We start from the raw sequence: 27,696 nt of genomic DNA, 5'->3' as shown, positions 1-27,696 counted from the left end.
TGTTCACTAACAGAAGTGCCATTGAGTATCCTTCAAAAGATCATCATGTTCTCAAAAGGAAGCACAGTTTACTGTGGAGATATGGGTCATGGTGTTGCTCAGGGGACATAGGCCTGGAAATCAGGGACAGCTAGGAAACATGTCCTTGCATCAGGCTGGAAGTGAGCCAGGCGCCTGAACAGAACTTTCAGGGAAGAATGCACAAACATGGATGTGTGTGTTTGTGTGTGTGTGGCGGGGCGAGGGGGGCGGTTGGAGGGCAGGGATGGGTGTCATCCTTGAGGTGAGCTCCCAAGGACTGATGACGGCAGGAAAAGCTGATCTCTGAGCTGGTGAGAATGCATCTATTTACATAGCACTGGGACAATGACTGAAGCCCGCTTGCTTGCCGGATTAAAATATGCTGCTGATGCACTGCTAAATGGAAGCTTGCTAAGTGTGAGTCACGATGACAAACCGCTGTAACAAGAGATATTGAAACCCTTACCCTCCTATATTCAAAGTCGTTGTTGGCTATGATGCTTCCAAAATCAAAAATCTCCCTAGTTCTTTTATTTATAACTTTCCTAAATCAAATGTAGCAGGGTGGTCTTGGCCCAACCTGTGTAGAAGTTGGACTGTGGAAACAGAGTGACTCCTTTGGACCCCCAGTAAGTTGTAGGTGATGGAAGATGAGGACTTCCTTTTGGCTGAAGGGAGAAAGGAGAGGTTGTGGGCGCGGGCACAGAGTTTTTGATGCAGAAAGTATGGACGGGATCCGAGAATTTGCATTTCTAACTAAAAACTTGCCAGGTTATACTGATGTTGCAGATCCAGGGACACTTTTAGAACCATTGATCTAACCATTGCTCTTGACTCCTGAGAATAAATACAGATAAGCTTAACATAAAGATACGGCTTAATCTGTAAAACCCACCAAACTCCAAGGATTACAAATAAAGTCTTTACATTAGCCACTACAAAAGAGTCACTCTCTCTCACTGTATTTCCAAGCTGAGACAATTTCCAGACAAGAGCTCCTTGAGTAGAGCAAGGCTGTGACCACTTACAGAAGGAACATGCAATCGTCCGACTGGTCCTTTATTGCAGATCTTCCGGCAGCTTCTCCAAAGGGTCCTATGGTCACTTAATAGAAGAAGAAAATATACCTAGTCTAACTGGAACATTAGACACTATCTCTAAGAAACATTAATTTTCAGGGACCCAGAATGCCACTCTCATCTATAGAGTGGAGGCTTATCAGGGCCACGCAACAGATGGAGATTTAACCTAAAGTCACCTCACAGTAGACCCCATAGTTATTGCCCTAGCTTTTTAGTGTATTGATATCATAGATTTACTTAGCAATCTCCAGAACCCCCTCATTGGATCCTTGACCCATGGAATAAATCTATTCTCATTGGAAAGGTCAGTGAGAAACCTCTTACTCAGTAAATCAAATGCAATGACTCAACCTTGATAAAACTGAATACATAAATACCATTATTATGGACCTGAAGTGATATAGGAGTGGGGTTATTTTCACATTCTCATTGGATTCCCCTTTTGGTAGTATTACAAGTGGTAGATTTTGGATCATGACAACAATTTGTTGTAAGCTTAATCAGGGAATAATGACAAATTGGAACTACTCTTCTGGATGTGGTCTTTTCAGTAAAGTGAATATATATATCCCATGGCGTCAGAAGACAGCTGTTGGTCTCTATCCTCCCAAACAGAAAATACATGGAGTACTTTGCTTTCACCTAGTGACTCCGGGAGATAGTGGAGGGCAGAGGAGCCTGGTGTGTTGTAGTCCATGGGGTCACAAAGAGTCGAACACGACTTAGCAACTGAATAACAGGGAGGAGAGCAGTATAACTTCCGTGTATTGCCCAGGGACACATCAACTTCCTGTCCTGTGCCTCACAAGTCAGTCTGCAGGGGCTTTGATGATCCCTGTCATCATCTCACGGAAGATCACACCATTTCAGTACACTGATGAGATAGATTTCTGGGAGCAGAAAGTCTCTGGAGCTCGATATACTTTGCTATGAATGAGGGGACTGGGAGGTAGACAGTCATGAAAATACTAGGCTTGAGAGGTCAGAAGTCTGAGGCAAGATGGGATACCATTTCAAGTCAACAACTTGTTGCTACATCTTGGAACCCCTACCACTAAGGGAAAAGAAAATGCTTAGTGGAAATGTTTGGATTTTGTAGAAAACATATACCACCTTTGGATGTTCTGTTTCTGCTCACTACACATTGAAAGACAAGCAGCTTTAAGTAGAGCCGGGGGCAAGAGAATTCTCTCCAGCTGATTGTGATGGCAGAGCAACAAGGCTCCAAGGGTTTGTTGCGACTTGTCACGTGGAATGAAGCCTGTAGGGAATCTCAAGGGGATTGCCACAGAAGCGGTCCCTAAGGCTTTCTAGCAAGTGAAGGCACTGTTCACCTTTGAAAAATCTCTCCTGCTTGCTGGTCAGCCCTGTTAAAGACTGATAGTGGGGGACTTCCTTGGTGGTCCAGTGGCTAAAAGACTTCATGCTCCCGGTGCAGAGGACCCGGGTATGATCCCTGGTCTGGGAACGAGATCCCACATGCTGCACCTAAGAGTTCCCAGGCTGCAACTAAAAATGCTGCATGCTGAAATGAAGACCTAGCGCAGATAATTAAATAAATAAATTTAGAAAAGGAGAAACACTAATAATGGGACAATAGGCAATCAGATAGTCTTGACTCTTCAGTTATATTTTTTTCTGTATTTTCTTCACTATAGTGTCATGCTCATATTTTAACTATTTTTCCTCTTTTCTCTTCCCTTTTCCGTGATTTTGAATAGAATGAGTTGGTAGTAGTTGCCTTAACTATTGTGTGTGTGCTCAGTTGCTCGGTTGTGCCCAGTTCTTTGTGACCCTGTGGACTGTAGCCCGCCAGGCTCCTCTGTCCATGGGGATTCTCCAGGCAAGAATACTGGGGTGGGTTGTCATTTCGTACTCCAGGACATATTCTGGACCCAGGGATCAAACCCACATCTCCTGGGTCTCCTGCATTGGCAGGTGGATTCTTTACCACTGAGCCACCTGGGAAACCCCCTTTAACTACCACTAAATCTTTACCCCTTTAATATCTAGTCCATAGGATATTATAGGTATTCTAGAAAATCGCCACAGGTATTCCTCTTCTAGAGAGAGAAGAGTCCCACTGAGACTTCCAGGTCATGAGCTGGATGCAGTCCTTGACAAGCTTTGGTGTTGCCATCTTTCTGAGGAAGGAGTGAAAGATTGTCCGATTGTGTGAGGGATGGTTACATTTTGTCAGGCAGAAGCATTTGGGATGAAGAAGAGTGTCTGTTACTGTTGGATAGCCAAACGGGTGGACGGTGGTGGGCATTTGTTATTTCTACTAACAATACCTCAGACTCTGCTCAGCGCAAAGTGCAATACCTAATGCCCAGTGGCTGAAGCAGCACGCCTTCTCTATACCAGTTCTCAGGCCCGTTCTGGAGCCTTGCTCTTGCCCATGTACCTGAACTTGAGTCTATGCTGCTGCTGCTGCTGCTAAGTCGCTTCAGTCGTGTCCGACTCTGTGCGACCCCATGGACTGCAGCCTACCAGGCTCCTCCGTCCGTGGGATTTTCCAGGCAAGAGTACTGGAGTGGGGTGCCATTGCTGATCACAATTCCAAATGTCCTCTATAATTTTAATAAATTGCTTTTGTACTTACACCCATTTACATAGTTATTTTCTACTGCATCTAGCTGAGAATCCTGTCCAATCTTCTCATTCAAACAACTGCTGGCCACCTTCAAAAATTAGGAGGGGGATTTCTTGGGTAGTAGTTACAAACCTTCTTGTCACTGCATAGGGCTATCTCCCACTGCGTATTAAATAAATTGACATTCTAATTCCAATACTGATCTCTTGTAAGTTTGGTTTGCATGAATCCAACCCTCTGAGTCTAGTCTGCTCTGGTTACACTAATAAAATCCCAGTGACTTCGTGACAGCTGACTATGAAGTTCTGTCTGAGTGGTTGCCTCTGATCTACCAAGATCTCTATCTCTTTCATCTTCAGCCCCCAAATCATGCCATGACTGACTCCTGGAATTCACATCTCTAGGGTACATTCACGTCCTTTCTCTCACTTATTCCCCTACAACAAGGCAGGCAGGCAGGCATTTTTTACCTACAGCCTAGAGGTGAACAATGAAAGCTAAGCATGCAACCAGCTGAGGCTTCCCTGGTGGCTCAGTTGGTAAAGAACCCACCTGCATTGCAGGAGACTGCCTGCAATGCAGGTGACCTCGGTTCAATCCCTGGGTTGGGAAGATCCCCTGGAGAAGGAAATGGCAACCCACTCCAGTTTTCTTGCTTGGGAAGTCCCATGGACAGAGGAGACTGCCAGGTTATAGGCCATGGGATCACAAGAGTTGGACACCACTGAGCAACTGAACCACCACCACCATCATTCAACCAGCTAGAGACAAAAGAACTAAAGAAAAGGTACATCAACAAACTAGTAAGAAGATCAGAACCCAGAACCTGGGTCTTTGGATTCATGGATCAGCCTACTGCAGAGGGTGCTTTGCTTCATTTATCAAATCCAAAGCGGGCACAGTGATGGGGGGATGCCTGTGTATGGAGCCAGTGCCATCCACACCCGTCAAAAAACACCTATGGAGATCGCAAGAGCTACTTAAGCGAGTGTGACTTACTTCTAGGTGCCTTGCGAGCTTCTACACCTTGTGTGCTCTGCTTGTTTCTGTTTCTGCTGTTTTGAGCTGCTAAGTTATCTTTGCTCTGGTGTCTGGTAACCTTTGATTCTCATCTTCATGTAACTTTTAGGTTGCCCTTGCCATAGCCAGATTCATACACAATCAGCGCCACGAGCACCAGCACCCTGGGATGACACACTGAGCCCACGTGTGGTGTGGAAATTTTCACTCTTCAGAACCCAGGGGGTGAAGCACAGAGGCAAGCCGGTTCAAAGAGGTTCTGTGTCAGTGAGAGACATTTTCATCTCTTCACAAATGATTTATGCCAAGTAGACAGTAGCAAAATTATGCAGATCACCACAGGAACAAAAGTCTGATGAAAATAAACCTCTCACTGAAAGGCTCCTTTTCTGAAAGTCTACAGAAAGGGAGCCTGAACCTTTTAGGCTGTTCAGTTGCATGCTGGGCACATACGTGGTTTTATCCCTTTTGAGTTTGCTTTTAGTTCCCACTCTGACTTTATTCTGGGACCCACCTGTCTTTGAAATTGCCACTCAGTTTACATTGCCACCATCTGAAATTTACCAGCAGACCCTACATTACCAACATTACCCTTCCAGAAACTTAGAAGCCCTCAGTATTTTGTAGTTTGCTCTTTGCATAGCAAAGCATTTCCAGGGTGTTTTTTTTTTTTTTAATGTCTATACTTTAAAACCAAAGTTACCAGGTTTCTATGATGCATTAGGTATACTGTTCACCTCTAAAGAGAATCAATCAAGGTATTCTAGCAGCTCTTACCCTTGCTGCTTCCTCTCAGTGGCAATGTTTTTCACCCACTCATTCATTCAATTGGCATGTATTAATCTTCTGCTAAGGATTCATCCCTAGTAAAATGGCGTTGTGTTTAAAAAGGAGACATGAAGGGGACTTCCCTAGTGGCCCAGTGGCGAAGACCCCTCACTCCCAGTTGGGGAACTGTATTCAATCCCTGGTTGGGGAACTAGATCCCACATGCCACAGCTGAAGAGTTCAAGTGCTTCAGGTAAATATCCCGAGTGCCAAAATGAAGGTCCAAGACCCCATGTGCTGTGACTAAGACCCAGTGCAGCCAAAACAATCAACAAACAAAAATGAATATTTTTTAAAGAGGAGACAAAATGATGCTTTCTAATCAGGACTTACCACCTTCTTGGGTTGTGAGCCACAATTGGAGCTCATGTAGAATACAATGTAATCATATAAACACATCCCCTGTGTGTTCAGAGAAATAAAAATCATCTGTGTTTGCTGTTACATAATCTGTAGGACACACCCTTTCAAGGTAGCTCTAGTGATAAAGAACCTGCCCGCCAACGCAAGAGACATAAGAGACACAGTTTCGATCCTTGGGTTGGGAGGATCCCCTGGAGGAGGATGTAAAATCCAAGGACAGAGGAGCCTGGTGGGCTACAGTCCATAGGGTCACAAAGAGTTGGACAGGACTCTGAAATAGCACACAGTCACTGACAATACCTGTTATCCTGTGTTGGCTGTGAATTCTCTGTCAACAACTGGGGGCCCAGAACTTCCTGACTCAGCTGGCAATCTCTCCATATTCCTAAGTGCTCCAACTCTCTCCCTTTCAATTGGCACTAGGAAGGCAAACTTCCCAATCACATGGCAGAAGCTGAGCCAGCCACAGTAGCTCACGTCTATGAAATGTGGTAATGCTGTCTTTTTTCCCAATCAGAGGGAGTAACTTTCATCTTTCTAAAGAAGAAAAGAATCATCTTTGTGGGGGGATCTATTAAGAATCTTTTTTTTTTTTGGTAACTTCTGGATGAATTTCTTTTCTAGTTTTACATTAAATTCTAGTATTTCTCTTAGCAGAAGTTACAGCTTCAATTTAGATAAACTGGCTTCTGGGACACACTAATAATTTGAGTTCTCTGAAACTGACATGAATGGAAGTGGAAAGATTACATATTCACATTTGAGGATTTTAACTACAAGATGTTAACAGAAAACTTATTAGTTTAAATAGAGTTTTGATGGGCCCTCGAATGCTCTCCACCAATGTTGTGGGTCATCTGTTACTTTTATTTCTGACCTTATCAACCCATCTCTTTCCTCTCCTTAAAGTTCAAGTCAAACCAAGGGGCATGTAAATAGGCTGTGGTTGACCCCATGAGCCCGAGTTTCTTTCCTATGTTTGAATCATCTGGCAAGGCTAAATCGTTTCAGATTTGGAATCTATTTCTTTTCCCCCTTCATACAAGAAAGTCTGCTTACTTTTATAGTCTCCTTGAAAATACCAATCAAATTCAGATAGGGCCCTCTGCTGTTAGGCTTTCCTTGCAAATGGCCTCAGCTCTTAGAGGCTGGTATATTCCACCTCAAAGAACCCACATGCCACAGCTTCAGTAAAGTGGAAGTCAGTCAGTCTGTCTATTTATCTGATTTATCTGTCTATCCATCGTTCTATCTTCCGCTCAAACCTGTATTATTCACTTAACAAGCCATGCCAAATGTAGTGCTGGGCATGCAGATATACAGATGAATAACATGGAGACAGAGATACTAACAGAGATACTAGTGTAGTGTGAGAGAGACAGGTAAACAGACTGTGGTATGGGCTTCCCTGATGGCCCAGCAGGCAAAGAATCTGCCTGCAATGCAGGAGACACAGGAGACTTGGGTTCGATCCCTGGGTCGGGGAGATCCCTTGGAGAAGGAAATGGCAACCCATTCCAGTATTCTTGCCTGAAAAATCCCATGGACAGAGGAGCCTGGTGGGCTACAATCCACTGGGTCACAAAGAGTCAGACACGACTAAGCATGAGCATGGAAAGTATAGTGTTGGTCTCTGCTTTTAACTCCGTTTTCAGTCTTCTATTTTGGTGCCTAGAATAGAGCAGGCACTCAAATCATTATTGAGCAAACTGGTGATAAATCACAGAGGCCAGTGTTGTTGGAGTGAAGTGAACGAGAGAGGGAGAGCTGTGGAGGAGGGCAGAGAGAAGGCAGGGTGGAACTGGGTGGGTGAGGTGTGGATGGTGTGAGGCTCTGTAGGGGATATAGGGCTTTTACTCCAAGAAAGACGGGAAACAAGAGTAGAGTTTGGGCAAAGGAGCGTCATGCTCTGACTTCAATTTGGAAAGTGTCCCTCTGGTTGCTGTGGGGAGAACAGACTGCAGTGAGAGCAGGTGAGAGGCTCCTGCAATAATCCAGAGGAGAGGGGACTTCCCTGGTAGTCCACTGGTTAAGCCTCCACATTGCCAATGCAGGGAACACAGGTTTGATCCTCGGTCAGGCAACTAAGATCCCACATGCTTGGCAGTGCAGCCCAACAATCAGAAAAAAAAAAAAAAAGACAGGAAAGAGATGCTGAGGCTTGAACCAGCACTGCAGGAAGTGAGCAGCACTCAACTCTGGAAATAGTTTGAAGGTATAGCTGACGGGATTTGCTGATAGGTTTGATGTGGGCAGTGAAAGGAAGAGAGGAAAGAGTCAGGATGACTCTAAGTTCTTTGGCCTGAGAACCCAGAAGGACGATGTCCCCTACCCGCAATATCTACCAGCTCACTCCTTACTTTCTTGAGTTTTCTGCCTAAGTGTCTCTTTATCATCAAAGGCCTTCTTTGACCATGTGCAGCAATCATCAAGGCTGCTCACACATGTTCAGTTCTCTCTTCTTAGGAAGATGGTAGGACTGCTCTTTCCACATCCTGTTTCACTCAGGTGTGATCATGTGACTCATCTGGGCCAGTGAAATGTGAGCAGAGAGGACCTGGATTTCACCATTTTCAGGTGAAATCCTTAGCACCGGTGTCTGCTTCCTCTCCTTTTCTTTAGCCTCTGCCAAAGCAACGTTTGCTTGGGAACTCTGCTCAGTATTCTGTAATAATCTAAATGGGAAAAGAGTTTGAAAAAGAATACATACATGTATATATGTAACTGAGTCACTTTGCTGTACACCTGAAACTAAAACAACATTCTTAATCAACTATGTTCCAATATGAAATAAAAATTAAAAAAAAAAAAAAGAAATGTTTGCTTGGGCTTATCTTCAGAGGAAGGAACGTGGAGCTAAGCCCTAGATGACCCTCAGGAACCAAGGAGCATGACTAGAAGCAAATCTTTGTTTTAAAACTAAGATTTTAGGGGGCTGTTTTTTAATTGCAACATATGCCATCTTATCGTGACTGATACATCACCCTAAATAAAACAGAATTCTCAACCCCTTCCTCAGTCCCCCAGCCCTCGTACTTTTACAATATCCTAACAGTAAACACAGGCAAAAGGAGAAGGGGGCAGCAGAGGACGAGATGGTTAGATAGCATCACTGATGCGATGGACATGAGTTTGAGCAAACTCTGGGAGATAGTAGGGGACAGGGAAGCTTGGCGGGCTGCAGTCGCAGAGTCAGACATGACTTACAGACTGAACTCCAGCAGAGTATAGAATGATTTTCTTTCCTTTGCTTTGAATTCCCACCCCCTTTTGTTTGAATGAATGCTCCATGAGGATGGAGACGCAGTCTGACCTGTTCACTGCTGCCTCCAGCATTTAGAACAGTGTCTGGCTCACCGCAGGTTGTTAGGCTGCACCCGCAGGCCTGCAAGCTCTGTACTTGCCCAATCACAAGCCCAAAGATAGAGCCCAGGGTCAGCAACAGAGACAGCAGTGATTTGATGGATGGGGGACTCTCACATGTCTGAAGCAAAGACCTGGAGTGACACTCCACCGAGAAAGATGGTGGGCAGGATATGGCAGTAGTCTTCACTACTGGGGAAGAGGGAGATTACCTGTTATGGGGGTTACCAGGGAAACCAGCAGACTGGTGTGCCTTATTGCCCCATTGCTAAACTATCACGGGGTAGATAGTGCTGATGTAAAGATTAGAACCATCACTAGCTGGGGCCGGGGGCAAGTACACAGGCATTTACTGGTTAGGCTCATGATGAAGAGGAAAGGTTGGTTAGGTGAGTAGGGTAGAGGTGAAGCAGCGACTGGTTGAACAGGAGCTGCACGGAGAGCGAGAGAACAGCCATCTTGGGTGGCCTGCTCAAACACAGGTGCTAAGGAAACATTAGTTCTGTGAATGAGCAAATGCCTGGGACGTCAGGGACCGCTTTTCAAAACAGAGAGCTCAGAAACTGTATCTCCATGGATGCACAGGAGTGTGCCAACAGAAGGAAATAGACTGGGGAAAGACTTGGCCTGTCCAGAACCCTAAGGAGTTCAGCATTGTTAGAACATGGGTGAGTAAAGACAGTTGTGGAAGGAATTAGGGTTTGGGGAAATGGAGTGAGAGAAGGAAGATGAGACTAGAGATATAGGCTGGGGGTCTTCCCTGGTGGTCCAGTAGTTAAGAATCCGTTTTCCAATGCAGGGGACATAGGTTTGACCCCTGGTGATGGAACTAAGATCTCACATGCAGAAGGACAACTAAGGTTGTGCTACAACTACTGAGTTTGAACCACAACTGGAGAGAAGCTCATGCTCTGCAACAAAACGCTTGCGTGCTACATCTAGGACACAATGCAGCTAAATAAATATTCTTAAAAAAAGAGAGAGAGATGTTGGATCTAGTTTCTAAAGGGCCTTGTATGCCCTCCTAATACACTTGAACTTCATTTTTTGAGCAGTGAAGAATCAATGGAGTTTTTAAATTAGGAAGTGACAAGATCAGTTTTGATTCTGCCTGAACAAATTACCTTCAGGGAGCAATCTCTGCCCAGATAATATTCTCATTTCTCTTTGCCCACTGCAGCTATGTCACCCTTCATCAAATCATTCATTCGTTATTTTCCCACAACAAATGTTTACTGCTTGTTTATGAACAACGTACTGTGTAAGGGGCATGAAGAACAAACAGGAGTGAAAGACGCTCCTTGCTCTAAATGAGCTTTCCTAATCCAGAGTTCAAATTTAGCAACATAAAGGGTGACCACACAAGGCATGTGAGCAAAATTCTGCACTGGGGTCTCTGGCTCCTGTGACCCTTTCTCTCCATCAACACATCCACTCTGGTTCCACATACGAAATTCTCTTAAGTTCGCTTCAGAGTTTCACAACCTTCTCTTCCAAAAGAAACCATCATTGTTTCATCATTGCTATCACCATCCTCAACATCATCATACCATCCTCACAAAACAGCAGAAAGTTAGCATTTATCTAACACTTTACAGTTTACAAATCTCTTTGATATACATTACCTCATTTAACCCTGACAAGAACCCTATGAAGTATTGTTATCATCACCTTATAAATGAAAAACCAAACCAAAACTAAGCATGAGGTCATGAGAAGTGGCAACTCGTCTAAAATCACATACTCAGAAGGGCCTGAAATCCAGGTCAGGTGAACAGAGAGAAGAAAGAAATGACCCACACTGCACTTGCAGATTTTCTACCTTATGGTTTTCCACTTTGTTTCTCCCTCAGGACAACAAATATTTTCTGAGCATCTATGATGTTTCAGACACAGCCTTGGGGCTGCAGAGGGAACGGCCAAAGAAAACACACAGCGTCTCTGCGTTCTTGGAACCTAGCAGCGTTTACAGTCTGGCTTTGGGGGAGTGGGATGGGGAAGCGGGGGGAGTTTTCCCTTTTGCTGCCACTCCTGACCAACTGGTGAGGGAGGGCTTTCTCCCAATTGGTCCAAGGACAGAACGGGCAGCTGGTCACTATTTCTCCACCTCTGCAGCGGCCCCCTCCTTAGCCAGTGTGTTTGTTTTCCTCCGGATTAAGCACACACATGCTGGATCCTGCCGTTTCTGCCCTCTCTCGCTGGCAGCGGACTCTAAGGTGTTCTAACAGTCAGAGCTCCTCAGAAAGTCTATGCTACTGGTCTCTTTCCTCACCACGCCTTCCTTTCTGTGGCCTGAGCTGCTGGAGTCTTGGTCGCCTCTCAGGGCTGGCTATTGAGCAGCCGAGGGGCGGGGCTCGGTCATCAAGGGGTGGGGCTCGGTCACCAAGGGGCGGGGCTCGGTCGTCAAGGGGTGGGGCTCGGTCACCAAGGGGCGGGGCTCGGTCACCAAGGGGTGCAGTTCACAGCGAAAGCGCCTTCGTCACCAGGCTTATTATTCTGCACTGGGAGCCCAGCCTGAAAGCATTTTGTAATTTTTTCCCCCGAACTGGTCAGCAAGCCTAGTTCTCTGAGCTAATGGCCATTTCTGACCCTGCCTTCTCTTGCTCGTTAGTGCCTGTTCTGCTGCTCTTCCTCCAGGGTTGGGCTGCCCAGAGGGTACCACAGTCTGGAGGCACCCAGTAAACAATTCCTTATCACTAACATTCCCCCAGCCCCCCTGGAGAGGTCTGCAGGTGACAGCGTAGCCTTCTAACTCCACCTGCGGGAGGCTTACTCTGCTATGCAGAGTAGTCTGCTATGCAGATTCTATCTAAAATGGGAAAAAAGAATTTCTAACCACGGACTAGACGTTTGATCTGAAGGATGAAATTAACGTGGCCAACCAGGTCTGAATTACCACACTGTCGTAGGTCTGGCCTGGGGACCTTAAATGACAATAGCAGAGAGGATCTGTGGCTAACAGGGAATCTGCGGATAGTCTCCCTTGTTGTCATTCAGTCGCAAAGGGTCTTATCCAACCCTTTGCGACCCCAGGGACTGCAGGACGCCAGGCTTCCCTGTCCTTCACTATCACCGAGTCTGCTCAGACTCATGTCCATTGATGCCATCCAACCATCTCATCCTCTGTCGCCGTCTTCTCCTCTTGCCTTCAACCTTTCCCAGCATCAAGGTCTTTTCCAATGAGTTGCCTCTTCGCATCGGTGGTTCTCATAGTCAACACAGCTCACATTTTCTCACTTTCTGTTTGATCCATTTACTGACCCGGGTGACAATGGAAGCTGGGAACTGAGAACTCAGTTGTTTGGCACTGGACAGTTCCTTACAGGGGAGGTGACACGGGTGTTCGTGGGGTTCAGACCATGCCTTGGTCTAGCTCTGTACCAAAGAGTCCCTCTCTCCACCCACGCATGGCCTCTGCCAGTGGGGCTAACCTGTGGGGAGCATCTGAAAATTCTCCATCCCTAAATCCTAAAAGCATGATCTTCCCCTGGGGCAGGTGTGGGGAGTGGGACGTGAGCTGCTCTCAACAGAAATAAAGGGATTTCAGATATTGGAAGTGAGATGGAAGCAGCCAGAGAAGAGTGTAACTTCTTGTCTGGAAAATGAACATGGTCAAGAGGTGAAATTCAGCAAGAGGGGTGGAAGAAAGGGATGGTCATATGTGTTTCTTTTTTTAAAAAATGAAAATAAGATTTCCAATTATCATTACAAACTCACTGTGAAAAATTTGGAAAATTAAAAAAAAGGAACTGCAAAGAAAATACTCATAATGAGGCTACCCACTCCAGTGTTCTTGCTTGGAGAGTTCCGTGGACAGAGGAGCCTGGCAGTCTACAGTCTATGGGGTCATGAGGAGTCAGACACGACTGAGCCACTTTCACTTTCTACTTTCATAAGGAAAATGGGGCTTCCTAGGCGATGTGAGTGGTAAAGAACCCTCCTGCCAAAGCAGGAGATTTAAGAGATGCAGGTTCAATCCCTGGGTTGGGAAGATTCCCTGCAGAGGAGCATGGCGGCCCACTCCAGGCAATATCACTCCAGGCAATATTCTTGCCTAGAGAATCTGATGGACAGAGGAGCCTGGTGGGTTATAGTCCATTGAGTCGCAAAGAATCAGACATGACTGAAGTGACTTAGCACAGTCCTATGTAATATTTTGAAATGTTGCTTTTGACTTTTTTCTCAGTCCCTAAATACTGTCCCTGATGGGCCAGTGATTAGGACTCCACCCTTCCACTGCCGGGGGCCTAGGTTTGATATCTGGTTGCCCCTGGAAAAGGAAATGGCAACCCACTCCAGTACTCTTACCTGGAGAATCCCATGGACAGAGGAGCCTGGTAGGCTACTGTCCATGGGGTCACAGAGTCGGACACGACTGAGCGACTTCACTTCACTTTGGGGAACTAAGATCCCATATGCTGATTGCTGTGGTCAAAAAAAAGAAAGAAAGAAAGAAAGAAAGAACAGAAAGAATTCATCATAAATACACAAATTAAATTCCTCTCCTGCTTTTGAATATGCAAAATATTTTCAACTTTATGATGATAAGTAACTTGGTGATGAACATCTTTGTTCCCAAATATTTCTCTCAATTATTTCATCATGGTGCCTTTCCTCATGACAGAGAATGAAAACATCCCAAGGGGAAATGAGAGTGGGTCTTTCAGGAAGTTGGATGGTGGGGAGACCCCCTGGGAGGAGGGCAGAAATGTCAGAGTTTACAGAGATCAAGAGCTTGCGTGTCTCTTGGGTGCTTATACTACTGAAGTTTCAGACTATATTCTTTTCGCTTTAGCTTGATTTTATTTGGCAATTGGCCAAAGTCTTCATTGTCTGGAGTACTATTGTGTGCATTGATAAGCTCCCCAGGCTGCCCAACCCTTTTCTATCAGGGAGAGGCGGGAAGATAAAATTGACATTTCCCACTCCTGGTACTTAGGCTCCAGGATGTGGTTTGGAAGGTGCCAATCAGAGGTAGAGGACTTCCCTGGTGGCTCAGTTGGTAAAGAGTCTGCCTATAATGTGGGAGACCAGGGTTCAATCCCTGGGTCGGGAAGATCCCCTGGAGAAGGAAATGGCAACCTACTCCAGTACTCTTGCCTGGAAAATCCCATGGACGGAGGAGCCTGGTAGGCTACAGTCCATGGGGTTGCAAAGAGTCAGACACGACTGAGCAACTTCACTTAATCATAGGTAGAACAAAGTTTGGAACCTAATCAGGAGGCAGAGGGGGGAAAAAAGGAGGAAGCAGGCATTTATTCTGCATTACAAATAAGACTCAAGTTCCTTCTGCCTCTCCTCCCTGCTTCCTCCCCACCCCCACCCCCCACCCCGCCATCCTGTTTTCCTCCCTACCCCAACCCAGAGGGAACCAGTGCTATCAGATTGCTGTGCCCCTGGGTCGGGAAAGATCCCCTGGAGGAGGAAATGGCCACCTACTCCAGTATTCTCGCCTGGAGAATCCCACGGACAGAGGAGGCTGGGGGGCTACAGTCCATGGGGTCACAAAGAGTCGGACACGACTGAGTGACTGAGCACACGCATACATGCATTCTGTTTTGATTCCCCAGTTTTTTTATTATGATAAAATACATGTATCATAAAATTCACCATTTGTAAGTGTTCTGATCAACAGTATTAAACACTTTCATAATGTGCCTCCATCACCACCATCCATCTCCAGAACGCTTTCCTTCTTCACAAACTAGTACTCCTCGTCTATTAACCATTAACTCCCCACTCCCCACACTCCCTGGCGACCGCCATCTGCTCTCCGCCTCTGTGATGTGGACTATCCTAAGTACCTCATATCAGAGGAACCATACTGTGTCTGTCTTTTCGTGGCTGACTTGTTTCACTATGTCACTGAGCATAACGTGCTGAAGTTTCACTCATGTTGTAGCATGTGCCAGAGTTTCCTTCCTTTTAAAGGATGAATACTATTCCATTGTAGGGCTTCCCTGGTGGTTCCGACAGTGAAGAATCTGCCTGTAATGCAGGACACCCAGGTTTGATCCCTGGGTTGGGAAGAGCCCCTGGAGAAGGAAATGGGGACCCACTCCAGTATTCTTGCCTGGAAAATCCCATGGACAGAGGAGCCTGGGGGGCTACAGTCCGTGGGGTCTCAAAGAGTTGGACATGCCTGAGCAACTGAACAACAATATTCCATTGTATTTGTACCCCACATTTTGCCTATCTATTCATCCATCCATGGACACTTGGGTGGCTTCCATGTTGTAGCTGTTGTGAATAACGCTCTCATGAACATGCTTGCAGGGTATCACTGATACTGAGGCCTGTGATGCTCATCACAGTCTCTGGAACAGTCTTGCACACTGTCAGTGGTGGCACACGGAGGCCCTCACTGCTCTTACCCTGCCCTCTCAGCTCCTCTGTAGATGGGGTTATTCTATTACAGTCTCGTGGGATTGAGATCATTTTGTCGCTACTGCAGGATGTGTCTGCTTTTGAGAGATGCCAATGCACTCCGTGCTGCACTTTTTTTCCTTTAATAATTCTTTTGCGGAAATGAAAACCTTTATTTTGAGATCTTCAAGTGCACAGTTGATTGGGTACAGTCAATCTCTGTCTTTTTTTTTTTTTTTCAGCCGCACGTGGGATTTCAGTTCCCCAACCGGGAATCGAACCTGGGTCCCCTGCATTGGAAGTTTGGTGTCTTAACCATGGACCGCCAGGGAAGTCCCTGTGCTGTATCTCTAAATGGGCCTTTAGAAAGAAGCCCACCGTACTGTGTGCTCCTAGCGCATAAGACCACTTGATACTTTTAATTTAAGATGCTGAGTATGGGCATGAGTTTCCTGCTAAATTTTTCCTGAAAGAACCACTTCTCTGTGTAATTGCGGATACTTCTACTTTTCAAAGGTTTTGCATATAAGAGGCAAAAATTAAGCTAATGCCCTCAAAATAGCAATTTTCAAACGAAGTGAATTGTGCTGGTTAGCATGCTCTGGTTAAGGAAAAGGAATATATGTTCCCATTTTAAAAGAGGCTTTTTGAGTAACTCAGGCTATCACAGGATGGAGAAAGAATGTGACTGGGAGTCAAGAGAGCCACTCTGACCCCTGCCCATTATTAGCAGTGAGAAAGAAAGCACTGTAATATTTCTTGTATTTCTATTTACCTCATAAGGTTGTTAAGCTTTAATAAGATCATGTATGGAAGTACTGCACTCAGAGACATACCATTCATTCTTGTCTTCCTTCCAGTGTCATTCTAAATTCATCATCTACTTCTTGAGTACCAGCTCTGTGCCAGCAGGACTTTTATGGGCTTCAGGGACTTTTATAGGCTTATTGGGACACGTCAGAGAGTCAGTCCCACCTTTGGAGCATTTTAATCTAATTATTTAATTAATTTATTTATTGGCCTTGCCACATGGCATGCAGGATCTTAGTTCCCTGACCAGGGATCGAACCCATGCCCCCTGCAACAGAAGCACGGGAGCCCTAACCACTGGACTGCCAGGGGATTTTCCAGAGGGTTTTTTAACTAGTGAGAAAGGCTATGGCTAAGTAAAGAGAATGGTAAGTGCGATAATAACATTATGGCCAGGAGCCACACGTCCTTGCACAGAAAATGAGAGGGACCTTCACAGAGGGGTTGCGTGAGCTGGGTCTTGAAGAATGGGAATGAGTTCACCAGGCAGGTAAGAAGAACGGGTGTGAAAAAGCAAAGAGAGAAAGAGCACAGAGAATTCTAAAACTGATGAGTATTTTTCTCTCTTCCAGAGGATGCCTGGTCCAGAATTCTCACAGTCTCTCCTCCGGCTGGCATCTGTTCAAATCTCTGGGCACTGCATGCAATGGAGAAGCCAGGGATTATGAAGGCCCGTCGCAGGCTGGAGCTTCATGCATGAGCCCAGGGCTCCACGTCTCCCTGGAAAAGACTTAGCTCATCCTTTTCTCCCTGTTACCTTTTCACGGGAAAAATAAGCAAACCACCATGGTGGTGGGGGGCAGGCCTGCCTGTCACTGTTGATCACGAGAGATTTTTCTCTCTGGAATCAGGTCATTTAATCTCATTTCTAAGAGTGGTGTTCAGGTGTTGGGTAGGTGGGTGCTGCTAATAGCAAATGATCACTGATTCTTCAGCAAAGACAGGAGGAATCATCTAGGGGACAGAAAAGTCTGTTCCTCTAGGTCTAATTAATTAAGAAAATTCCAGAGCGTGGGTCAGTTTGTCATTCAAAGTGGCCATTCCCAAATATAGTTCTTATGTCCCTATGCTCTTTTATAAACCTCTGGCATCTGCCAGCTGCTGCAGGTGAGACAGGAATGTTTATATCCAGGCAGAAGGGCAAAAACATGATTGAAAATGGACAGCCTGAAGCCAGTATGAAATACTGAAAGAAAAAGCACAATCAACTTTTTGCTGTGTAGTTTAAAAGAAATTCCAGTCCAGTTGTAGCTGAGAAATGACTCACCCTGTCCACAGAAGCATCAAGAGAGGCAAAGCAGGAGGGATGAAGAAAAACAAGATTCTGTTTTACATAATTCTCATTTTCATGCAAAGAGCTATTCCAACCGCTCATGAAATTAGTCAGCAATTTAACTACCTCATTATTTAGAGCGTCAGGCAAAGTGCACCAGACTTTTCTAGATAAGGATTATGACAGCTGGTCAGTAAGAAGACTGTCATAGGCCATATCCTCCGATCCAGAACATCAAGGAGTGTCCAAGCTCCTTCAGAAGCCTGGGAGGAGCCATGCATACAAACCCTTTGGTTGCAACTTGAGACCCACTCACATGACCTCAGAGAAGGGGCCCAGGAATCACTCCCTGATCAGGTGATTCACAATCTTGATTACACATTCACCTCACCCGAGAGGTTTTTCAAACTACTGAGATCTGGTTCTCACTCAAGAGATTCTCATTTATTCAGTGTGGGGTGCGACCTGGGGAGCAGGATTTTTTTTTTAATCTCCTCAGGTAATTCTGACAGACAGCCGCGTCTGAGAACCACTGATAGAAATATATAAGAACCGGAACTATAACAGAAAGATTCCAGGAAGCAAAACAATCAGGGCTACCCGCATCGCACGGCTTCAGAATTAGTCACGAGGTGTTCTGTGTGAATGGCGCCCCCTGGAGGGCAACTCTGGATGTGTACGCCTACAGTCGTGTTGATGGTTCCTCCATCCTGTTCCGTTCAAGTCTTGAACGCTGCCTCACGTTCTTTCATGATAGCTGTGTTCCTAGTCGCTTAAGTCTCTCCATTTCCCAATTTCAAATCTCTAAGAGAAGAGTTTAGTATAGCCAGACAGATGACAAAAAAAATCACTTGCTTCTGACCACCCCAATCCATCATGCTGCTGCTGCTGCTGAGTCGAGAGTGGGGCAACAAGTCGTGCCGGTCGTTTAAGGGTCCAGAGCTTTGGGCACGAAATTTTTCCTCAGGAAGTGTGGGTAGGAAGGTGATGACTGGTATCTTTAACACAGTGAGCTTGGCAGAGGCTGGCCGATTTTATTCACAAGACTAACTGTAGAATTAATTGACCAAATTAAGACACTTTGAGAGCCCTGGGATTTCTTTGGAAGGAATGATGCTAAAGCTGAAGCTCCAGTACTTTGGCCACCTTATGCGAAGAGTTGACTCATTGGAAAAGACTCTGATGCTGGGAGGGATCGAGGGCAGGAGGAGAAGGGGACGACAGAGGATGAGGTGGCTGGATGGCATCACTGACTCGATGGACGTGAGTCTGAGTGAACTGCGGGAGTTGGTGATGGACAGGGAGGCCTGGCGTGCTGCGATTCATGGGGTCGCAAAGAGTCAGAAACGACTGAGCAGACTGAACTGAACTGAACTGAGTGAAAATCTGCTATTAATAATAACAATACTGGGGGACTCCCTGGTGGCTCATTGGTTAAGACTTCATGCTCCCAATGCCGGGGGCCTGGGTTTGATCCCTGATTTGGGAACTAGATCCCACATGAGACAACAATTAATAAAATGATCCTGAGGGCACAGCTAAGGCGTGGCAGTGTTTGTGGGTGCTGCCGGATCAGTCAAGTCAGACTCCTTGCAACCCTATGGACTGTAGCTCACCAAGTTCCTCCATCCATGGGATTCTCCAGGCAAGAATGCTGGAATGGGTTGCCATGCCCTCCTCCAGGGGATCTTACCAACCTTGGGATCGAATCTGTGTCTCTTTCCTCTCCTGCATTGGCAGATGGGTTCTTTATCACTGGCACCACCTGGGAAGCCCCAAGACCTGCTCAGCCAAATAATATTAAAATAACAGCAATAATAACATTAGGGCAGGAGGTATAAACTGAAGAGTTCTGGGCAAAGTGGTACATATGGTCACCCTAGTTTGGCTTAAATTTTGATAGAAAAGGAGGGGAAAGGATCGAGATAAAATTTCAGGATATGGATATGGAAAGTAATCTTGTGTTACAGTAGGAAGAACCACAGTGCAGACTATGAGGATGTGAATAAATACACTCAGGCAACTTCTAGGGCTTCCCAGGTGGCGCTGGTGGAAAAGAACCCACCCGCCAATGCAGGAGACATAAAGACTCCCGTTCAATCCCCGGGTTGGGAAAATCCCCTGGAGAAAGGCATGGCAACCCACTCCAGTATTCTTGCCAGGACAGAAGAGCCTGGTGGGCTATAGTCCATAGGGTCACAAAGAGTTAGACATGACTAAAGCAACTCAGCACAGCACAGCAACTTCTCCTATAAGGGACAGAAATTGCTGGGGAGGAGGGTCCCCTCATTAAGGCAGTTCTAGATATGCAAATTGCCCACCTAAGGTGTATTAATTTCCTAATTAACAAATTACCACAAATTTGATGGCTTAAAGAAATAGGAATCGATTCTGTCACAGTTCTAGGAGGCTAGAAGTCTGAATTCAAATGCCCTAGGTTCTAGTGGTGAAGACTCTAGGGGAGAATCCTTCCTTGCAGGTTCTGGAAGCTCTTGACAGTCATCAGCTTGTGGTTGCCTCAGTCCAACATTTGCTTCTGCCTTCAGATGGCCATCCCTTCTTTTCCACCCACATTGTATCTTCTGTCTCTTATAAAGGCCTTTGTCATTGGGTTTAGGGCCCACCCTGCTAATTCAGTGATATCCCATTTTAACATTCTTAATTGAATGACATTGGCAAAGACCCTTTTTCCAAACTAGGTCACATTCACAGACTCTAGGTGGACATTGCTTTTGTGGAGCCACCCCTCAAACTACCATGCAGGTGTGGACCTCGGTGGCAGCTTCACTTAGAACAATATGGTCTGAAGACACGCAAGTGCTCAAGAATCCATTTTCAGGCACCATATGTTAGATTCTATGTTGCAAGTAGCTGGAAACCCATATGAAATCAGCCTAAACAAGAAAGAAAACTTATGGGCTCATGAAATATCAAGATAGAGGGCTACCTTCAGGTGAAGCTTGAACCAGCAGCTCAATCATGTTTCATTGCAAGCCTACAGTTTGCTCTCCATAGACTTAATTCCTTATAAAGCTAGCTTTTCACTTGTGAACCAACAATGGTAGCCTGTAATTCCTGGAGCCACAAATATTCTTGTTCAGGATCTCCAGGAAAGGAGAGTTTGTGCATGCTTGTGCTAAGTCGCTTCAGTCATGTCTGACTCTTTGCAACCCCATGGACTATATAGCCCACCAGGCTCTGTCCATGGGATTCTCTAGGCAAGAATATTGGAGTGGGGTTAAGGAGAATTTACTTTTCAGTAATGCAAACTGAATCACTGAAATTAAACCTGTTTTGTTTTCATTGGTCTGACTTGGCTTGAGGCGATGGAACACTCCTATGTCAATTGGGACTCACCTCTGGAGTCGGGATGGGGTCAATCCAGCCTGAACTACATGACTAAGACTTAAGAGACTTTAAAAGAAGGAAAGTAATAAGGATGCTGGAAACAAAACCAGCATCAGGTATCACATAAAGAAAATGAGAAACTAAACACTAGAAGTAATATTTTTGGAGTGCTTATCATATCCTGTGTGCAAATGGCAACCCACTCCAGTACTCTTGCCTGGAAAATTCCATGGACAGAGGAGCCTTGTAGGCTACAGTCCATAGGGTCGCAAAGAGTCAGACACGACCTAGCGACTTCACTCACTCGCACCTGAATTAGATCCCATGTTTACAACAGCTGTAAGAGATATTGCAATGATTCTCACGTTACAGATTAGGAAACGAAGACATGAGGTGTTAAGTAGCTTACTCAGAGCCACACAGCTAGTCAGTATATTATTCTGAAGGCACCAAGGACTGTCACAATCAAATGTATCTTAGAAATATCATTCTGGTAGTACCAAGGAGGAAGAACTGGAAGAATAAGAAGAGCTGCCGGGAGCCCAGTAATTCAGATCAGCAGCAATGAGGACCTGAACCAGAACAGGGTCCAAGGAAAAGGAGAGTGAAGTCGCTCAGTCGTGTCCGACTCTTTGCGACCCCATGGACTGTAGCCTACAAGGCTCCTCTGTCCATGGGATTTTCCAGGCAAGGGTACTGGAGTGGGTTGCCGTTTCATTCTCCAGAGGATCTTCCTGACCCAGGGATCGAACCCGGGTCTCCCATATTGCAGGCAGATGCTTTACCATCTGAGCCTGCAGGGAAGCCAGGACCAAGGAGGGAGAGAAAGAACCAGTGTGAGAAATGCCAAGGAAGTAGAGTCAGTAGGGCCTTCCCAGGTGGCACTAGGGGTAAAGGACCCATCTGCCAATGCAGGAGACAATAAGAAATTTGGGTTCGGTCCTTGGGTCAGGAAGATCCCCTGGTGGAAGGAATGGCAACCCACCCCAGTATTCTTGCCTGGAGAATCCATGGACAGAGGAGCCTGGAGGGCTACAGTCCACGGGGTTGCAAAAACTTGGACACAACTGAAGCAACTTAGCATGCACACAGAATCAGTGGACTTGGTTATTATGTGTGAATGCACAGAATAGAATCATTCATGAAGCCCACGCCTCTAACTTGAGTGACTCAGCTAATTCACTGCCATTAACTGAAATTGAATAATAGCTTATATTTACAGAGGGCTTACTTTGTACCAAGCACTTCACTGGGACTTGCTCATTTCATCTTCACAATATTCTTCTAACGCTAAATGATAAACAACCGAAAAATCTCAGGAGGCTCATCAACAAGCTTTAATTAGCCAATGTGTATCTGTGAGTGGGAGACAGAGGTCAGCTAAGGTACATAGGTGAGGAAGTTTGGCTCTGCCTCACCTGTCTCTTATCCTCCTTGAGGGACCTCCACTCTTACCGGATAATAGCACTTATTGCAAAGATGTACCTACTCTAAGATAGTGTAATATTGACTTGTTGTTTAGCTGCTCAATCATGTCCACCTCTGTGTGACCCCATGGACTGTCGCCCACCAGGCTCCCCCGTCCCTGGGATTCTCCAGGCAAGAACACTGGAGTGGGTTGCCGTTTCCTTCTCCAATGCATGAAAGTGAAAAGAGAAAGTGAAGTCACTCAGTCGTGTCCGACTCTTCGCGACCCCATAGATCCTCCAGGGGATCTTCCCGACCCAGGGATTGAACCCATATCTCAGGTGGATTCTTTACCACTGAGCCACCAGAGAAACCCAATAGGGACAGATAAATAAAGCAAGGGAATTTTTCCCAAAAGAGAGGTGGTAAGGGCATGAAGAAAGGGAAACTTTGTCATTGTTATTGGCAGAATAAATCAATACAATCAGTTTATAGAGCAATTATACAATATCTAATGAAAAGAGCATAATGCTAGTTATATGGAAACCTGATTATGACAGAGGTGGCATTGAGAGTCAGTGGAGAAAGGATGCGCTCTGTAATAAGTAGCACCGGTACATTACACCGGAGAAGGCAATGGCACCCACTCCAGTGCTCTTGCCTGGAAAACCCCATGGGCGGGGGAGCCTGGTGGGCTGCAGTCCATGGGGTCTCTAAGAGTCGGACACGACTGAGCGACTTCCCTTTCACTTTTCACTTTCATGCATTGGAGAAGGAAATGGCAACCCACTCCAGTGTTCTTGCGTGGAGCATCCCAGGGACGGCGGAGCCTGGTGGGCTGCCGTCTATGGGGTCGCACAGAGTCGGACACGACTGAAGCGACTTAGCAGCAGCAGTACATTACATATACAAAGTTGAAATTAGATACTTATCATATGCACAAAATAGATTTCAAGCGGATAAAAGATCTAAAATTATCTTAATGAGAATGTCTTATGAATCTGGGATGGGAAAGGACTTTTTGCAAAGTCACAAATCATTAAGGGAAACATTGATACATTTGATTATTAAAATTAAAAACCTCTGTTCAACAACCTACCCAAGCATCATAGCAAACATGGCCTTTAACTGACAATCGTTTAGTTTCCAGAATATAGAGAGAACTTTCATACATCTATAAAAACAAATGCAAACTACAAGTACTGAAACAGGCAGAAAATATTAAACAGAAAATATTTTTGATGCTTGAATTGCCAATATGCATATGAAAGTTTTCTCAACTGCACTAGGAATCAAAGGAAAAAAAATTAAAATCACATTGAGATATTTCACTCCCTGTCAATGTGGCAGAGATGAAAAAGTCTGACGTTATCAAGAGTTAGCAAGGAGAAAAAATATTAATGTCATGGAATTTTATTTTTTAAGCTGGGAAATTTTTATGGATTAAAGGGAATTAAAGAAGACTAAAGATATATGACAATTAAATACAATGTTCAATCCCTGGTTAGATTCTGGACTGGAGGAAAAATTATGAAGAGCACTATTAGCTCAGTGGAGAACTTTGAACGTGGCCTATATAATAGGTAATAGAGTTATCTCAGTGTTTAATTTCCTGAGTGTAATAATTGCATTATGTTATGTAGGAGAATATCTTTGTTCTAGGATAGATACATACATATTTAAAATTTTATTTGTATTTATTAAATATCTTCATTTTTGTCTGTATACATGTGTTTCAATATATGTATCATTTGGAAACAGAACACAAAAGGCCAAGAAATTTTGAAGAGAAAGGGAAAACAAATGTAGCAAAATGTTAGTAACTGTTGAAATAAAGTAGATACATGTGTTCATTGTAGCATTTTGGCAACTTTTCTGTAAGTTTGAAATTTTTTTCCATATAGAGGAAGCAAGGACATGAAAAAATGGAAACCTTGACATTGTTATTGGCCATATAAATTGATACAACCACTTCAGAAAACAATTTGACAATATCTAGTGAAGTCAAAGATATCTAATTCTATAACCCACCAATTCTGCTCTGGACATATTTTCTCAAATTGCACAGTAGATGTGTATAAGACAGGTCACTGCGGTATTGTTTTCGCAGAAAAAAAAAGGAATAACAAAATGTTCACAAATCACAGAAAAAAATAAAGCAACCATCTATTCTTACAATTTAGTAGTTAGAGTGAATGAGCTAGTCCTATGCGTATCAATATTTTAAAATCTCAAAAATAATATTATTGAGTGAAGAAAGCAATTTACAGAAAGATCAGTGCAATAATATGTCATTTTTATACTGCTAAAACAGTTCAAAAACAGCACTAAATCTTGTTTATGGATTCATACATATGTAGTCAATGTTTAAAACTATTGAAGACGATAAACATTAAAATTCAAGATTGTGAAGAGAGACGGGGATGAGATTTGGAGCTTTTGCCCCCAAGGAATCTTCATCCGTATCTGTAATTTACATCTTAAGAAAAAGAATTTGAGAACAATACAGTAAAATGTTAACACGTGACAAAGTGGCTGACAGAGGAGAGGTGTCTGTTATATTAGTCTCTCAATTTTACCATGAGCGTAAAATATTCACAATACATTTTTGAGATCCTTAGCAAGACAGGACCAGGAAATAGGCATTTTACTCGGCTCTTAGAAGAAGCATACTAAACACCTGCTATGGGCTCAGGAGACGGAGCTCTCAGGAGAGGCTGATTTCGGGAGGTATCTCTCGCCAAGGCAGCCAGTTCACTGCAGTGCTTTTGTGCCCATGGGGAGCACTAAATTGACAGTGGGAGCCGCACTTTGGCACCGCATCTCTATCCTCTAAAAATCGCACACATCTATATTTGCAAGGGATTTAGGACAATGGCTGTGAGCTTCAGCCCTACAGTGCCACACACCTAGAGGAAGACAAATGGCCTGAAATAAACTGTGAAAAAGCTTGCTGACTGTGGAGTTCCTCCCTGGAAGAATTCCCAGCCCTCACTGAGAACCAGAGGGAGCATCAAGAAAGGGGCCAGAGGGACGGCCCCCAACTCCTTGCTCTAAAAGGGGTCTCTAGTCAGGCATACACAGGCTCCAAAAGAAGCCCCATGGGGGAAGTCGCCAATGTCGCTTTGACAGCCTCAGCTGTGCCCAATGTCCTAGACTCGTGTCTTGGAATGTAGTTGAGAACAGGAGCTAACAACTGGGATTGCATGGACCCCCCTCCCCCAGCTCTTAAATGCAGGTCAGTTGTATGGTTTAAAGCATTGGTCCCCAACCTTTCTGGCACCAGGCATGGGTTTTGTGGAAGACTATTTTTCCATGGAAGGTGGTGGTGGTCCAGACAATAATGCAAGCAATGAGGGTGCCACTCACCTCCTGCTGGGCAGCCTGGTTCCTAACAGGCCGTGCATCAGGGGCTGGGGAAAGTGAAAAGTGTCAGTCGCTCAGTTGTATCGGACTCTTTGGGGCCCCATGGACTGTAGCCTGCCAGGCTCCTCTAACCATGGAACTCTCCAGGCAAGAACACCCCGGTTTAAGGTGTTGCACTCTCCATTCTGAGAAAAAAACAGGATATTTAAGATCATTTGGTAAACGTGTGGAATGGTGAGCATCTCTTCTGTGGCAGGCACTGGGCTAGACTGCACAGCCAAGGATGAACAAGAGCAAGTTGGGTCCTCAGGAAGTCCAGTGCGGGAGGCAGGCAAATGGATCAAAGGCAGAAAGTGGAACGTTCCAGTGGTCCAGGGTTCTAGCTGTGACGGAGTCCCCGGCAGCAGAGAAGAGAGCACCAGGAACGCGGATGGTGGCCATCGGGGTTCCGTAGAGGAAGCAATGTCCGAGTTAATGACGTGTGGCCAGGAGGACATGGGCAAAGCCTGCGTGTGTGCGAGAGCAACGTGAGCTGGGGCCCTGCCCTTGAAAGAAGATGGACAGGAGGGTTTTCCAAAGCCTTCAAGGCAAGCAATGCTGTATTTTTAAATTTTGTTTTTTTTATTGGAGTATAGTTGCTTCACAATGTTGTGTTGGTTTCTGTTGTACAACATGAATCAGCAAGAAGTATGCATATGTCCCCTCCCCCTTGAGCCTCCCTCCCTCCGACCCCGCATCCCACCCCTCTAGGTCATCACAAAGCACCGAGCTGAGCTCCCCGTGTGATACAGCAGCTTCCCACTAGCTATCTACTTTACACATAGTAACATATTACTATATATTGCTTTCACTCTGTGGGGCTGGAGAAGCCTCTTGAGAGTCCTTGGACTGCAGGGAGAGCAAATCTGTCAATGCTACAGGAAATCAACTGTGCATATTAAATACTTAATAAATGTTCATTATCGTTATTGTTGTTAATACTGAGTCCATGTTTCTGATAGCATTTTAAAAAAATGTCATGCCCTGTCAATGCTTTTTCACTTTATCCTTTGCATACAGCCACTAGATAGACCCCCCTCAAGGCTTTGCTTCCTGTGTCTGTATTATGAAGAAAGTTGGCATGGACCTCCCTGGTGGTCCAGTGGTTAAGACTTCGCCTTCCAATGCAGAGGGGCCAGGTGCCATCCCTGGTTGGGGAACAGATCCCACACACCTTGTGAAGCGGTCAAAAAGAAAAAGGAAAGAAAAGAGAAAAACAGGCATATTGGATATTCTTTCTCGAACCAGGGTTGCTCCCCTGGAGATCCTGACATCAGACTCCAGCTTCCACCCTCCCACCTCTGGTTAAGAAACCCCCACAGGGTCATTGCAGGCTTTTAAACAGAGAAGACACACAGCAAGATAAGGCTGTTTGCAGTATCACTTAATTATCTTGGGATCAAATTTATAACACGTGTCCAAAATAGTTTATAAGCTCTTGGGTCTTCATTTGTCAACGGCCTGAATTTTTTATTTCTGAGGAGGTGACCCTCAGGCTTCCCGGGTCTATAGTACTACTCTGGGCCCGGGGACGGTATATTTTACACGCTGTTGAAATAAGCCCTTGTCATTTTTTGGGCTAACACTCCCTGGATGAGTCAGTTACTCGTTTCCAAGCACCGCGGCCTCCGCAAGCCCTCTTAAGGGTCAGGCCGCTCTCTTCTCCGAGGGTCCCCGGCTCGGCTGCCACCTAGTGGCGAGTTCTGTAACAAAGGGCTCTTGAGACACACTTCAAATGCGCCCTTGGAAACGAGACCCTCCGTCGCTGTGACTCATTCCAGGATGACAGTGCAAAAGATATTTACTCATCTTCT

The sequence above is a fragment of the Budorcas taxicolor genome, chromosome 12, assembly GCF_023091745.1.
Source record: "Budorcas taxicolor isolate Tak-1 chromosome 12, Takin1.1, whole genome shotgun sequence".
Classification (NCBI taxonomy): Eukaryota; Metazoa; Chordata; class Mammalia; order Artiodactyla; family Bovidae; genus Budorcas; species Budorcas taxicolor.
Note: the sequence above shows the minus strand (reverse complement) of the source record.